This window comes from Phaethon aethereus, assembly GCF_964289735.1.
Source record: "Phaethon aethereus genome assembly, chromosome: 1".
NCBI lineage: Eukaryota > Metazoa > Chordata > Aves > Phaethontiformes > Phaethontidae > Phaethon > Phaethon aethereus.
Genome location: NC_138575.1, coordinates 143,920,264 through 143,937,051, shown reverse-complemented (window position 1 = coordinate 143,937,051; position 16,788 = coordinate 143,920,264).

The window sequence follows — 16,788 nt, the reverse complement described above, 5'->3', positions numbered from 1 at the left end:
GGCTATTCTATAGCATTACATTAATTTACTAAGCACAAAGCAACTGTGTAAAAAGCTAGCAAGGACAAGAAATGAACAGACTCAACACTTTAAACGGAAAAGTTAAACAAAAGAATAAAGAGGTCCTGCTATTCTTGAGGACAAATTCACATGTGACATAGATGGGGTAAGAGGAGACATCTGAAAAAACATTTCTCATTCCTTGTCCTTGGAATGATACAAGTCTGTAAACACTGAGCTTTATTTTTCACTCTTCATCTCATTTTTGCCAGTATTAAAGCAAATCATAGTGTGATCAGTGCTGAATTGCCTTAAGAACAACTGCAGAGAAGATTCAGCCAGGCTCAGACCTTACACTTTCCCCTCCAATACTCGTCTGTGAGGAAGCAGAAAATGTTCCAGAATTGTAGCTTGACCCTTGGAATATATGCACTAGAAATCATCAAAGACAATTCATTCTGCTGATAAAAATAATTTAAAGGTTGGAGAAAGCCAAGGGCTCATCCTGACAGTTGTTAAGAATACACTTTCAGACTTATCTAAAGATGTTTGATTCCGATTATACATATGATATTAGTCTTCATATTTTTCAGAGGTAATAAACTATTTCAATTATACATAATACATTACTTATGATAGTTTAATTTCCAAGTCTATTAAGACAGCAGTTTCATTCAACATCATCATCACATCCCAGTCTGCTGAGACAGTGCAGAATGACAGATTGGCCATTTTAAAAAATCTTTCACTAGAGACTCTCAAATATGTAACAAAGTAGGTATTTTTCAGTCCTCCAGTCACCCTGAGAGCCAAGATTCCTTGAGCCTGATAGATAACCTTTGGATTCCCATGAGGCGCAGTGGTTAGAAATGGTGCATTTCAGATTCTGGATTAGTCTTGAGTTTGTATCGTTTTCTAATCTGCTGTTACTGTTTCACTAATATCAGCCATTTACATTCAGTATTAATGATGATAAGCCTAACATAAAGGACTCGGCTGTCACTGCTTGTATATATATTAGATATATTTTTAGTTTCTGGGTTTGGGATTTTTTTGTGTGGCTAAGAGTATGCTGTTAAGTACCAGCATGACATTATAAAATGACATAGGTAGTTCACATGCATAAGAAGCTTTTAAAACTAAGATTTAAGACTGTTTTATAACAAGCATTTTTCATCTAGTAAAAGGCCTTAATCCAAACCAACCAATAATTCAAGTGAAGAGTTGCAAACTTTAAAGCTACTTCTTAAAACTGGGCTGTTTTTTTTCTAGAAACTTGCAAAAAGACCATCACCCAGTGATCCACTACATGTCACTCTGACTATTAATTGACAAGTTTAGGATAAGCTGCTTTAGCATTGCAGAACATTTTATTCCACAGTCCTAGCTAGAAGATGTTTTTCTATGCCCTGACTTCATTTCAAAGCAGATTTATCTAAGGTCTGGGTTACTAAAGTGAGTTTAGACAACTTCTCATAATAAAAACCAGAATATACGTATTTATTTGTAAACGTATATGCACGTTTATGTGTACAGACAGATACAATAACATCTTGAAATTTCATTAGGCATGTGGAAGGGGAATGGCATTTGCTGCACTCAGGACTTAACAGGGAAGTGCTTAAAGGGGTTGGTTGACACTGTTACTTCTTTCCTCAAATGAGTAGGGATCTTTTTCTATATAAATCACATTACAGCATCGTTACTACTTTGAATAAAAGTGTTCTATTTGCTATAACATGTACTTGTTATACGAAAATTATAGGTGGAGAGCAAATTCTCCTGGTAACCGCATGTTCAAGTTGCAAGCCTTAGCAAACAGGTTTTTATCTATCAGAAGTGTAAACCCAGGAGCCTTTACTACTGCTCCATATTAAAGAAAAGCAAGCAACCAAAACCATACATTACGTACAGGATGAGTGGCTTTATGTTCACGATTTCACTGGCTGGGTTTCTAATTGCAAAACAGGGGGTTTCCTGCAACTTGCATGTTGGGTCTTGCACCCATCTCGCTCGTGGCCAGCCCGTCTTTCATTGGGGTTTTGCTTCCTAATAATGAGATTATTAACAGCCAATTCACTGTGTTTAAATATTCTTTTCCAGGGAGGAATCAAGGTAAAAACTACATTTTGCATCTGGCTTTCCTTGTTTTTTGTTTGTCACGATATCAATCATGCCCTTGTTTTGCATTGTCTTGCAACCAACTGTTTACAATAAGCCATCAATAGCAATCAAGGACCTGATTCTATATCTCTTGCTGTTGTTGATTAAATAGGGAGAGTATGAATCGAAAGAGAACTTGACTGCTTAATCAAAATAGTATATTTACAGAAAAGGACATAAATTTGCCCATAGTCAGGTCTGTCACGAATGAGTGGCTTAGGCCTCTTAAAGAATCACCGCCAAAGATATTAGTAAAAAAAAAAAAAATTTAATATGAATTTGTAAAAAGTGCGATAACAGAATTCGATGGCAAGGTTCACTCTATCAGTTATTATACATGGAAAAGCACACAAAGGGAAATCAAATTAGAATTACACATGAATCAGGGGAAATAATTTATGCGGGATCAGGGCAATCAGGTCAGAATCAGGTTGGTGTGATTTATATAGGGATTAAGGAAAGAAGGTGAGGGAGAGCCTCCCGCTGAGTCGCAAGGTTCAGAGTGGACCCCCTTGCTTTCTAAACTCCTTCTCAGAGAGGAGTCTAGGTGCAGCTGAATCCACTCCTAGTCCCAGATTTAATCAACAGTTTATGTCTAAAGGGCAAATTGCACACACACACAGATACAGACATACAGATATATAATGGTATGCCCTTTAAAAATTCCCCTTGAGTTCAGTGAAATACTCATGTTGAATGCCTTTGCATTTCTCAACAGGCGAGAGTTGAGTCTCAAGGAGTGGGGGTTTCAGCCCAGGTCCCGTCATCAGTCATCGGCGACAGTCCTCCAAACTTCACAAACTTGAGACTTTGCGAGCTCTGAGAGGCATCCCACTCAGAGAGAGGTGCTGGTTGCTGCCTGCTGCGGTCCATGGGAGCTCAAAGGGCCTCACTTAGGACTACTGTTCATAGGGTCACAAGATGATTGACTTTAGGCATCAGTAAATTTCCATCCTGGCCACAATCCAGATCAGTAACTACTGGAATTCTCAAATTTCCACTAACTCTGGTACCAACCTACCCGTGTCACAATGAGATATGTTCCAGGGCTGTCAGGCAATGATTAGTTATTCCTGCAACCGAATTCCTGGTACAGTCAGTACCATTCCTCGCTTTAGCTACGCAAGAGTGCTTGGTACGGTCAAGTAACTCATTGCACAGAGGCCAAGGCTTGATGGGAATTGCTAAAGTCACAGAGCGGTCCAGGAGCAAAGTAGGGGGGAAAAGGCACCACCACAAGGCACAAAGAAATGGCTTTTTTCACCTGCAGGTTTAGTTTTCCCTCCATTTCATTAACTGTTCCTGCTCCAATGAAAACGTTAATTTAAATCATGATGTTATGAAAGAAAATTTTACTTGGCTTCAGAAATGCATATGGATGAATGTGTGATCTGTAGTTCAGGGGTGGGATCAAGCACTGAACAACCACATTGGATGAGGCGGAAGATCAGCACAGATTTGTATATATCCTTTAAAATGACCAAGACCAGATATCAGAGAGGGAAGTTTAAAATCTTCTCAGCAGACACAGTAATCTCCATTTTCCTTCTCATCTCCACCTATTACACTGATATTTAGTAATGGTTGTTAGACCAAAATTCTGAAGATTTCATATCCATTTTTTTGTCTTGCTGCCGTTGTCTCTTTAGATATATTTGATAAGTAGATGATTTTCCAAATTATTTTTTAATTTTATTAAGTCTCTTCTAGTTGTGCTGTGCTTCATGTATAAGATTATATACATTGTGTCACAAAATATTTTAACATTTTATAATTTACCACCTTATAATTTAATTGCATAGCCCTTTACTTCTGTACTGTGAGGCAGGAAAGCAAAATTCCCAGTCTATCTTTAAACCACTTATTTTATATACTGCTTTTTTGTCTTACTCATTTCCTGTTTACTGTAAAAGATCTTTTATGTCTCTTCAGAGGGAGTTCACAATACAACACAATCTGTTAACTTTTATTTAGACACCTGCTGTTCAAAGTGTACCATGGAGTGTCTATTAATGTAACTGAGACTGATATATTGAAAAAGGTGTTGGTATAAAGAGTATTTCATATACCTACAGTGTGAAACTGCAAGTATAAATGTGGTGGTGCATTTCCCCCCATGCCCTTTTGCTCCTGGACCACTCATCACACTGACATCCCTGCACGCAATACCTTTAGACATAAACTGTTGATTAAGTCTGGGACTAGAAGTGGATTCAGCCGCACCTAGACTGCTCTCTGAGAAGGAGTTTAGAAAGCAAGGGGGTCAACTCTGAACCTCATGACTCAGCGGGAGGCTCTCCCTCACCTTCTTTCCCTAATCCCTATATAAATCACACCAGCCTGATTCTGACTCGATTGCCCTGACCCCACGTAAGTCATTTCCCCCGATTCGTGTGTAAATCATTCTAACCCAATTCTAATTTGATTTCCCTTGTATGCCTTTTTCATGTATAATAAGTGATAGAGTGAACCTTGCCATCGAATTCTGTTAAGTCGCGCTTTTTACAAACTCATATTAAAATCTTTTTTTTCCCCTAATATCTTTGGTGGTCATTCTTTAAGCGGCCTAAACCACTCATTTGCAACAGTAAACTGGGCAGAGATTAAAGTACGAGTATTATGTGACCCACAGACAAGAAATGTTCTTGTTAAGGCCTGCACAGAATTGGCTACTCATACCGTGCTGCTCTCTACCCTATTTTTAACTGCAAGAGCATATGAGAACACGGGTGATAACTGCACTAGATGTTTTCCTAAAATTCTGCTCCCAGGCTCTCCTGGCTGTCTCCAGCACTGGCACACCTCATTATAGCCATCCAGCCCTGGGTTTAGAGGGTGAAATCTTTTCACACGCTGAGAGTAACAACGCGATCGGTACTGCCGATGGAGACGAGCAAGGACCTTATCTAATGCCACAGACAGCATCTGCTCTCTCAACAGCACCCAGCAGTTCTCCATCTGTGCCATTCTCCAGCCATACTCCGGGACCGCATCACCCCTTCACCAAGTTAGGCTGCTATGAGGCTAAGGACAATTTGTAAGTAATACTTTTTCTGCACTCTCTTTTTCCAATTACTATTGCTTACCACTTGAGAGAGGGAGTGAGAGAAGAAAAAAAGAAAGAAAATAAAGGTATTTGCAATGAGTTGTTGAAACATTTTAAATATAAAGCTTGATCTCAACTTTTCCTCTCTAATTATCTGCTGCTACTTGGAATTTTCAGGGCTGTTTGAGCCCTGTAATAACTTGTTTGATTTATAGTTATAACGATTTATTCCTTCTGGGGAGGAAACCATGCTGATTACTTCTCTCTCGTTTTTGCTGTGTCATTCTCTATGCTCATAGTATGTATTGCAGTGTTTTTTTCTAAAAAGATATCAATCAATATAATTTTCTAAAAGCAAACGCTTGATGTACACATTGATGCACAAGCTGCAAACTCTATCTTATGTGAAAATGAACATACCTCTTGAGTGTACAGATGCTTTAGGTTTTATCCCCGAAAAATACATTTTTCCATATACCAAGAATCAGACATGCTCTCTGTTATTTTCTTGCTTGCATAGAGCAATCTATTGCAATCTATTATCTTGTTTGCATTTTTTTTTCTATGCACTAGGCTGATCATTTCAATGATTTCCCCTTAATAACCTCAAGCTGTTTTTCTGATCATTGCACTGGATGATGGTCCTACATAGTACATATACTTTAGCTTGGGGTTTTTTTGCCCCAAGACCAACCAGTTTCCATTTATGCATACTACAATGATTCCAGTAGAAAAGCCAACCGAGTGGATGGTTTTATATGCATCTGGTTTGTGTCCTTTGAATGAAATTCATGCACCCCTTTAGAGGGCCAAAGAAGTACATCATTCTGAGTGCTCAGGAGGTGATTTTTTGCTGCATTCATTTTGCTGCATTTGCCTCCTGCACAAAGGGGAACTTTGCTCTTCTTTCGGTATTAGCATTGTGCCTGCAAATAGAAATCACTTTACCTTCAATTAAGCTTGCTACGCATCAGTGGCACACTACAGACTTCAAGTTTATTCCACATTTACAAGAGAGAGGAGGATAGGTTTCACTACCCTGAAGATACATTTCTTGATAACTTCTAGCCGCTAATCAAAAACTAATCCAGAGTATTCGTGACTAAAAACCACATGCATCTGAAGTGTGGAGTGCTTTAATCACCCCTGTCCAGCATCTCCAGAAATTATCATTAAAGCTGAGAGGAAAGATTTGTTTCAGGGGAAAACAAGTGAGCAGGTAGTGATGGTGCACACAGCCTCCTTCCATCAGCTCCACTCTCTGCTGCGCATTAACTCATTTTCTTGTCTAGGAATCTCTCCATGGATTTTATTTACCAGCCTTCCTAGGCAGAGCTTGGAAATAAGAAAAAAGCGTGGCGCCCTGTCTACCTAGTCATTTATTTATTATATTGTTTCCTTGCTTCAGTCCACTCTCTGCAAAGGTTTTGTTTCTCTTTCTTCTTTGCCTTGTACCTGCACTTCAAGCGTAGGGCTGCCGCCTCTGACATCTCTACAGAGAAAGCTGAACCCGTGCTCTCATGTCTCCGTCCAGGACTCTTCCGAGGAGCTGGCTGGGGAGGGAGGAGGGTCACTACCAGAATACCAAGGACCCCCGATTGCCAGCCAGCTCCAGCAGTATCACTGGCAGTCTAGAAAGCAGAAGAAACCCCCCCATAGTAATTTTGCAAGACTTAGTGGATTTGCAAAATTTTAGGCTTTGCCTATTTGTCAATGTCCTTTTTTATTTGCTTGTAAACTCATTGAAAATATTCAGATCTAAGGAGTAAGCCCTAGTATGCATCTAGAAAGAAATATATCTATTAAGACCAGTGACAATTACATGACAAAACCCCTATGGACTAATTAGAAGAGTCAGCAAACAAACATCAGTTTCCTAACAGATTTTTTTTTCAGAACTTTTTTTTCCCCTCTGATAATCTGCCAGTTCCTCAAGCATATTTCTTCACCTCCTAATATTCCGAAAGGCACCATTAATGTCTCCTGCATCTTTAGCACCCACCAACTCCAATCAAAATAGCAGCAATGAAGATGGATACCCCCTGTCAGGCATTGCTTCATCTCCTAGCAGAGCAAGGAGGGCAAAGCCAGTATCATAAATCACTTTCCGTAGAAGGTCTAGTCAAGCGGCATGAGAAGTTAAAGGCTTAAAATGAAGTTTCAACTTCACCTGTCATTTTCAGTGTCACAGAGTGGCAAAACCCCAGCAGTGGGTACAGTCCAGCTCAAGGAAGCTGAGGGGGGCTGCAACAGTCTCATGGCCCATGCTATGCTGCCAACTATTTCCATGAAAGGGAAGGTTCCTGAAAACCTTCTGTCAAAAGCTAATCTGCAGCTGTTGATACCTTTACAAGAAGTACATAAAATGCTCAGGCTGAGAATTTTGTCTGGTAACGCATGAAAGGCAAGACTTGAAGCTCAGCGAGTCTGTGAAACACATCTCGGTAGGCTTTGGTTCTCTGTGGATACGACACTCAAATGCAAAATGAAAAGAAAGGGCAGAATATTTAAGAATATTGAAGAAGGGAGGCTGGGGAGGGAGGGCTGGCTGGAAATACCCAGCACCCTTCCAGGTCTGTAACAATAGGTGACAAAAAGAAAACAAAACGGCAGCCAAAATCATTCCAACGTAAAAATGTCTCTCTCCATTGATCGTAACAAAAAGGCCTTGTTTCTCTCCAGCAGTGTCTTTGAGCAACCTGGGAGTCAATCCTCCATCTTCTAAATTCTTAGGCGCCTTTTCAGCCCTCAGAGTGGCCAGCCTGCTTTTGGGGCAGGTTTCCCCAGAACGAGAAAAAACAGCGATAAGTGAAATGTAAATGCTCTAGAGGATCTCTCCTCCAAACTGGGATTCTTCTGCTTTATCACTAACCTCTGCAACACCGCCTTTGAGTCTCAGATTTATTTACTGACCACAGCACCCCTGTAATTAAGTTGTGGTTTTGCTCCAGAAAGTGACCCTAGGAAAAAAAAAATTAAAAAGCATCGTGTGATTCCCCATAACTGCAGGCCAAATGATATCCTCAGTTACCCTCGTACAAGGCCATTAACTGTCAGCGGGGTTGCGGAGGTGTAACTGGAAGGCGAGTTTGGCCTGCAGAACCGTAAATCCCGTGAGACAGCAGCTAGGAAAGCACCAGTCGACTTGTGTAGCCCGAGCGAAGCTGCGGGGCTGGCGGGTACAGTTAAATCACCGTTGTAAATGTGTAAACTGAAAAAAATGTTCCAGATGGCATGTTCTTCCTCTTAAATCCTCTCAGCTCTCACCTGGGGATGTGAGTATCTCTAGGCATAGTCATACAAAGAGAGGCAACACTGAAGGGAAAAAAGCCTTGTACACAAAAATGATTTGAGCTTATACTTGAACGGTTTACTGGAAAAATCTTAAACTTTCCATACATATTTTTCTTTGCATATCAGTAGTCTATTTTGCTCTACTCCCATAACCTAACCAAGAAAGGTGAAATAAATGTTAGCTTGTAAAATTAGAGACATCTGTGCTTTGCTGAGATCCCAGTGCTGAGATATCTGATGTTAGAAACACTGGAGCAAAAGTTTTAAATGAAAGCTATTTTAGAATAAATGTGTCTTGCATAAGTTGCATACACAAGAAGAAAATAAAAATTAAGGAAAATTGCTGAAATGAAAAGCATAAGCTGTGAATATCAATAGACTACAATATGTAGGCTTGCATATTCTAGCTGCCATTGCTCTATTTGGCTTCAGAAACAAGATTATTTAGGATAATTATAATTACAGCTGGTAAGAATTTCCATGCTCAGGGAAACACTAACAATTTCAACATTTGTTTTCATGCTGAATCAGAATTTAAAAATTCAAATTCCTCTCAGAGAAAAATTCTGATTCTTGGGTATTAAATATAGATACTGTCAAAACACTGTCCTATGTATATCAATATCTGCAGCATCTAGTAGGAACATATTGTAATGTTTAATGTGGTATTCCAATAGGATTACAAAGTCAACGTGAAAGGAATAGGAAAATTAAACACTTCCAGTTCACAAAGCAGAATAGTTTGATGTCGAACAAGGACGTTGGAGTGAGATTTTCAGCACTGTGGAAATGTTTGTATTTTGACAAAAAAATTTATTTGCTGACAGTAAACTTTTTCATCCACTATTCTTTTAATAGCTAAGTTTTGACACCTTTCAGCACTTCTTCTCTTTGACAATATCCTGATCATGCGGTTTGTCTTTCCTTCTCGTTTCCTTCCTTCCTTCCTTTCTTCCTTTACATTAGTATGATGACAAAGCAGCTTTATTACTGTATTTGGATACTCTTTTTACAGTGCCTAGTTATATGGAAACGTTCACATCTCTGGACTAATGTGCAAAACTGGATTCTCATAAAATCCGAGGCAGGCAAGTAAGCAGATAAAATGGTGGGCGAAGAGGGGTGTGCATTTACGGGGAGAGCTAGGATTAGAAGGAGCACAGCCCTGGGCCTTACGCTGTGCTTCAGACCGCCGTGCCTCTTGGAAAACGGCTCAGCGCACCAGCTCACAGAGGAGAGCGGCCCGCTGAAGCGCCATGTGTAAAACCAGTGTATTCCTGACAACAGGGTCCACGCGCGTGGGCCCGCAGGTAGCGGCTGTGCTCCTTCGCATCTCCACGTTCAGCTGATGGAGCAGGCCTCTGGGGGCAGAGATCCTGGCTGTCCCAGCAGCCCGCCTGCCCTGCGCCCCGGAGCCGTCGGGGCTTGGCCCGAAGAGGCCCGCCGCCAGGCACTCCCAGGGTGTGCCGGTATTCAGGCTGTGCCACCAAACCGGACCTGGCCCAACGTGAAAACCCCTGGAGTACCCGCTCCTTCTTCCTCCGGTCTGCTGCTGCTGAGCTAGTGCAGAAGTAGCCATAAAAACCCCCATGCCATCCACTGTATTTGGAATATTCCTGCAACTATTAGTTAAAATTGGACCTTTTTAAAAGTGTTTGTGAAGCACAATCCTTAAGAAACGTGGTTAAGACGCTACAGAAACATACAAGCCCTATGGCACAGCACAGCATAGGGTAGCGTAGGTGCACCCGTGTTATCTGCCCATAGAGGCAACGCTCAGGCTGGGAGGTAGAGGAGGGCTCCTGCCCTCCCTGGCCCGTCTCTGTAACCCGTTCATCTGCTGCTCCGTGGCTGGGAACCGGGTACTCGGGCAGGATGTCTTCTGTGACACCCTCACGGGAGAAGCCCCAGCTGGACAAGGAGGTGACCAGGTCTCCTGAGCACAGCCGTGAGCGCCTGGTTCACTGAAAACCCGAGCTCCAGCGCAGAATATCCAGCTGTTCTCCTCCTGCCAGGGAACTGCAGCAAAAGCTTTGCCAGAAGGAGGGAGAAATAACGTTTGGCAATGACGGGCCTGTTACCCAACAGCGAGAGCCACGCAGTTCCGCAGCCTGGTGCTCGCCCTGAGCCCCGAGTGAGCCGGCTGGGCTCTCCGGCCCCGGCACACACGGTCCCTAGAGGGAAAGCTGCAGCGTCGCCTCGCACAACGCTCGGGCACCGCTGCCACTGCCCGGCGTGGCCGGCCTGCCTGTTGGCCGAGGGGAGGATTTCAACAGAGCAGCCTCTGCATCCAGGCAGCCGCGCTTGGTGCCGAAAGACAGGCACCGCAGGAATTTGCTCTTCCCTTTTCTTTTCAATAAACTGTCTCCAATAATTGCCTTGGCTTTAGAATCGAAGGCCTCTGGAGTAATGAACAACTGTTATTTCTAGTACAATGGGTTCGCTGTCTATAATGGTATCCCTTAATTGCTGCTGCAGTGCAAATTATGAAAAGCAAGAATATAGAGACACTTGGCCCTTGTGACAGGAAATTAAGGTCTGTTCTCTAACACCGCTGCACGCCCTGAACTCCAGCTCAAGTCAAAATGAATTACATACATTCAACACTTCTAAAAGCAAGCTCTTAACCTTTACAAACAAGAGCTTATAGAGCTCACATTGTGTGCGTTCTGGCTATCCCTATCAATGTCCAATGCTTTTCCAGATCGTACTAATCTTCTGGGCATCCTGGTCCCATCGTAGCTAAGAGCAAAACTTGGCTAAAAAGGTTGAAGTACATTTAAAAAAAAAATTAATAAATCTGTGGGTGTATTATGTTTTGACATTTTAGTGGGTTTGATTGCTTAATTGGTTGTTATTTTTTACTGTAAGAAAGAGCAAGTGAATGTTGCTATGTCATCCACAATATAAAACCTTTCATCTTCCTTCCTGTTTTTCATGCCTTCAGAGTCTATCGTTTTCAGCCTCTTGGACAAAATCTTTTTCATACCTGTTCATGCCTTGCTTTGGTGTTTTACTCCTTGAAAGCAATAATGTCCAGAACAAACCCAGGCTTCTGAGAAAGAGCATGTTATCTCTACAGTGCCATTTTAATAGTCCAGGAATTAAGAGTCTAAATAATTAATCTCCACTGTGCACTGTCTGAAAAACGTGGTATTGTCAAACAATAGCGGTAAACTGCTGAGGAAAGGTCCAACTCTTCTCTTACTGATGTCAGCGGGACTTTTGCCAGGAAGCTCAGCATGAGCAGGGTATAGCCCAAAGTAATCAGTCCTACAGATGATTACATGAAAAGTCCTTAATTATAGCATGATGATTGAGTATTATTACAGTCATGAGACAGAGGCATCTTCTGGAACCAAAACCAAGAAAAAGAAGGTACTGAGGCTATTCCTCCTCCGAGTTGTGCCTCTTTGGCAGCGGCTTTTTATCAGATGACTTTTCACATGTTAGCGCAGCTACTCTGGTTTTGGCCGCAGCCTGACATGCACAGTGAAACGAGCCCAGATTTCCTGTTCCACAGTTCCTCTCTGCTAAAGGTCTCTCTCAGCCCGCCAAGGCTGCGCCCTTTGGTAAGTGAAATGCTTTCGGCAAAGCCAGGAACACTCTGCACTTCGTTGTCCGTCTTCTCACTTCGGTTCAATGGCATGTCTTGCTCCGTAGATACCTTTCCCATGCTGGCGAAGGGCAAGTAGCTAATGACCTTGCGTGATGGCTGCCATCGTGAGGAAGGCAGGGAAGAGTGGGCACAGACCCCCACAGCCGGACGCCTGCTTCTGCAGCCTCAACCAGCCTGCCCGGCGCCCGAGCTGAGAGCGGGAGGAAGCGGCTGATGGCCGTGAAGGGGACACTGAGGGCTCAGGCGAGGCGTGCGCGCTAGCGAGATGCCCGCGCGCGCTAACAGGGTGCCCGCGCAAACACAGCCAGGATCTTCAAGGTTCTCCAGGGAGCGTTTGCTGTTAGGCAGATACACAGCTGCAGTTTTGCACAGTTCAGCTGAGAATGTGAAGCTTGCACAGTATGCTGCAAAAGCCAAGTCTGTATGAAGATGGGAATACGATTAGACTTTGTATGAACTTTGGATTAAGATGTTTTAACATTACTTCTATGTAAGGAAGTTCATTTTGTCCCTGTTTCTTGGGGGTCAAACAGAAGCCTGCCCTCCCCCCTGAAATCAATGATTTTGGCAGCTGAAACAAGGATCTATTTCTTTGAATCACAGCTTAGCAAAATCTGTCTTAATAAAGACAAAAGGCAAATATTTCTAAAACATGCATAGTCGTTTCACTCAGTGTTACTAAATCATTACTAGTGTTTGGTTCTGGTTTTTATTGCCAAAGTCACAGGAAGCTGCAGTGATGATAGTGGGAAAACACACATCCACAGCAAGTTTTAGGTACATTTTGTGGGGGATTTTCTTCACTACCTTACTTAGGAGAGAAGTTTTTATGTTGCATTCTAATTTATTTTCCGCATTTGTATGTTGCTTACGTTTCTTATCTGAAAGGAACTGTGAAACTCTCCCACTGCTTCCTGCCCGAAATTGCTCTCTCTGGATGCAGCTCTGATTTCCCTGTCATGATATGTGTTGTCAGGCTTTCCCTCCTCTCAAAATTACCATTAAAATAGTAACTGGCAAGCACTCCCATTTGTAACAGTGGGGGATTCTGAAATATTTTCTGTTATTTTCATAATAGCAGTTGGTAATTTCCTGAAGCTATGCATTCTGATTAAATATCTTTTCTTTCTGCAGTCCTCTGAAAGAGTGGTAAAAAATCACCGTTATTTCATTTTAACCTCTCAAGAGATGAGCAAAAATCAGTTGCCTAGCAAGCAAAAGTACTATTGCCTGTGTTAAAAGGTCCAGACAAAAACATGCTGAAAACTTTTTGGATACTTACATAAAGAGATGATTTATGACTTGAGAGTTGTTTATTGCACAAAGGGGTCTGTATTTGACCCTGTGCGTCCTGCTCTCACATACTTAACGCCACTTAAAGGAGGGCAGTATCTGTATGCCTCAGGCAAGCATTCTGACATTTCAAAAAGATAACAGCTACCTCTCAGTTTAAATAAACTCAGAAATGTGCCTGGAAAATCATTTGTCATTGGCTATAGAAATGTCAGAGTTCCAGATTAAGCGATAGAGGTATTAAATTCTTTTCACTCTTTCACCATGTGCTAAAATAAGCAGCAAATGAAAAGCTATTGTGCTTATTTTCTAAGGGCAGCTACTGCATTTGGTAATACCTTCCATGGAAATCCATCACACTATGTACATATTACAGTTCTGAATATTCCACCTACTCTAACCTATACTATACTTCAGTTCTCAAGACCTTTGTATAGCGCAGCTCATGTGTCGCACAGCAACATCAAACATGCTGCACCTCTCAGTTGGGTGGATGAATTTCTGGGGTGCTACAAGTTCCACTTATTAGAATGCAACATTAATTCCATACAGAAACCTTCGGAAGCAAGAGCTCAGGCTGGGTTTAGGCTTTGTGCAGACCTAAGTGGTGCATTCCCTCCCTAGGGCCCTCGCTCCTGGAACTCTCCTCAAGCCTTGGCCTTTGTGCAATGACTTTGGCAGTTAAGAGCCCCTTGACTGTACCAAGCCCTCGTGCTTGGTACAGTTGGCGGGGAGTGGTACTGACCGTTCCAGGGCTATCAGTTGTGGGAGTCACTAATCCTCCCGATAGCCCCAGAACATATTTTATCTAATCGTGACACGGGTGGATCAGTACCAGCATCACTGGAATTTTGCGAATCACTGGCCAATGATTGTATCAAGGATGGAAATTTACTGATGCATAAAGTCAATCATCTCGCGACCCTATAAACAGCAGTTCTCAGTGAAGCCCTTTGAGCTCTCCTGGACACAGCGGGCTGTGACCAGCACCTCCATCTGAGTGGGGTGCCTATCAGAGCTCACAAACTCTCAAGTTTACAAAGTTTGGAGGACCATTGTCAAAGACCAATGACAGGATCTGGGCTGAAACCCCCACTCCTTGAGGCTCAGCCCTCGCCTGTTGAGAAATGCAAAGGTATTCGACATGAATACTTCACTGAACTATTAAAGGGGAATTTTTAACAGGTACCTTCGTATATATCTATTTATATATCACACTATATACCTCTTCATATCCCTCTATATATCTCTTTATATGTCTCTATATTTACATCTGTATCTGTATCTATATCTATCTATATCTGAGTGTGTAATTTGAGAACCTGGTTAAGTCTTCAGCAAAGTTCTTGTGTTATTAGGCTTTGTTAGAAAATTATATAATTGAACATTGTGATTTACCTTAATAGTGTTAGTGAATTTTAAATTACTACTATTCCACATTAGATTGCTGCCATCCGAAAGTTATACAAAACACAAAATCATACGTTAAATCATCACACCAAGATCCCTGCACTTAACCCCTTTAGATGTAAACTGTTGACAAAGTCTGGGACTAGGAGGACATTAAGCCACATCTAGACTCCTCTCTGAGAAGGAGTTTAGAAAGCAAGAAGGTCCACTCTGAACCTCGTGACTCAACAGGAGGCTCTCCTTCATCTTCTTTCCTTAATTCCAATATGAATTGCACCAACCCGTTTCTGACTCTGTGTAAATCATTTCAATCCAATTCTGATTTGATTGCTCTTTGTATACTTTTCCCATGTATAATAAGTGATAGAGTGAACCTTGCCATTGAATTCTGTTAAGTCACGCCTTTTACAAATTCATATTAAAAACTTCTCTTTTCCTAATAACTTCGGCAGTGATCCTTTGAGCAGCCTAAACCACTCATTTGCTCAATGCCTCCCCCTTCTTTATCTGCTGCTATGGAAGCATGAAAAGTGTATCATACATCAAAATGGGAAGAGGGATAAAGAAGCTTCTTCAACTCCATCAAACTCTCAACCTCTGCCACCAAGTTTCCAAATCAAAATACTCCTTTTCTGTCGCAATGCATTGGTACAAGAGCACCTCAATGACCTGAGGCAGTGAGTGCGTCAGCTTTTTCTGTCTCATCCATCTCCACGCAGTCTGCTAGTTAATCCAGGTCTGGGTCCTGCAGCGAGCTCAGCTGGGCTGGCTCAGCCTCTGAATGCAGCTGGAGTCCGGGCAGGTTCAGCATCCCACCTGCAGGGACTCTGTGGCAGAGTCAGGACTCTGGCAACTGATCCACAAATTAAAGTGGCTACGACAACTTTCATAGAAGCGTTAAAATAACATTCCCTTTGTGTTATTTATTATTCTTTCTCTCCAAACATACTGGTTATATCAAACATTTGTTAAATTGGTTTCCAGCGAGAAAATGCACTTGCGTTCTCACAGACTTTTCTTTGAACTGATAATCTGTTTCAAGATGCTTTTCAACTTATTAAAAAAGAGAACGAAAAAAGGCAGAAGAGCTAATATCCTTCCTAATAACCTCAGAAACCAGAATCTTCTGGAAAAAATTAGCATTTATCTCATCCCTGGTGTAAATCACTGTAAGCCACTTTCCCAATTTGCTTGACAGTGAGGGATTGCTAGGCAACACCACATTTGCAGGTCAGCTGCCACTTCATGACTATGCCAATGTCCATTTTTTTGAGGCCCACACTGAATTTTTTTCAAAGATTATGTTACTATTTGAGATTAAGAGCATTTAAAAATACTTAGCTAATCTTCGTATTATAATACTAGCTCTTGCTTAGTCTAAAGCTGCGTTGCTATGGCTGAGTATTGCTCAGAGTGTCTAAATATTTGGAAGTAAAACCTGCCATTTTCTTCAGGAGTACAATGAAGTAAGGTATAAGATCAAGCCTGATCTTAATTATAAGGTGTCCTGTCTCTCACTCTGCCTGCCCTCCCTGTTTTTGATGCCAACAGCAACTGTTTGATTTGACTTGAAGGAAAACTGAACAGCCAGCCTGAAGTAGCAGATAAATCATTCCAATATCTGATAACTTTCCCAAATAAAGGCAGCTCTCTCCAAGGAGCAAACGTCAGCCTCCATCGCTTAACAAGCTTATGTGAGCCAACGCAGTTAGCGGGGACACGCTCACACTGAAAAGCCAATGGCTGATGATGGGACTTTCAGCACGTTGCCGAACTGCCGAGTAGGAAGTGATATTCCCAATTCCCAGCCGAACTTCGGCATGCAGCCTGCGCCTGAGCAAGAGCTGAAGATACATTGCAAAAGTTCCCAACCACGCAATCCCAAAAAATAAAAAGTGGTCCTCAGCGGGCCACCACGGGTGCTGGGGCATCTCCTGCTCCTGTTCAGCTCAGGTGTTGCAGA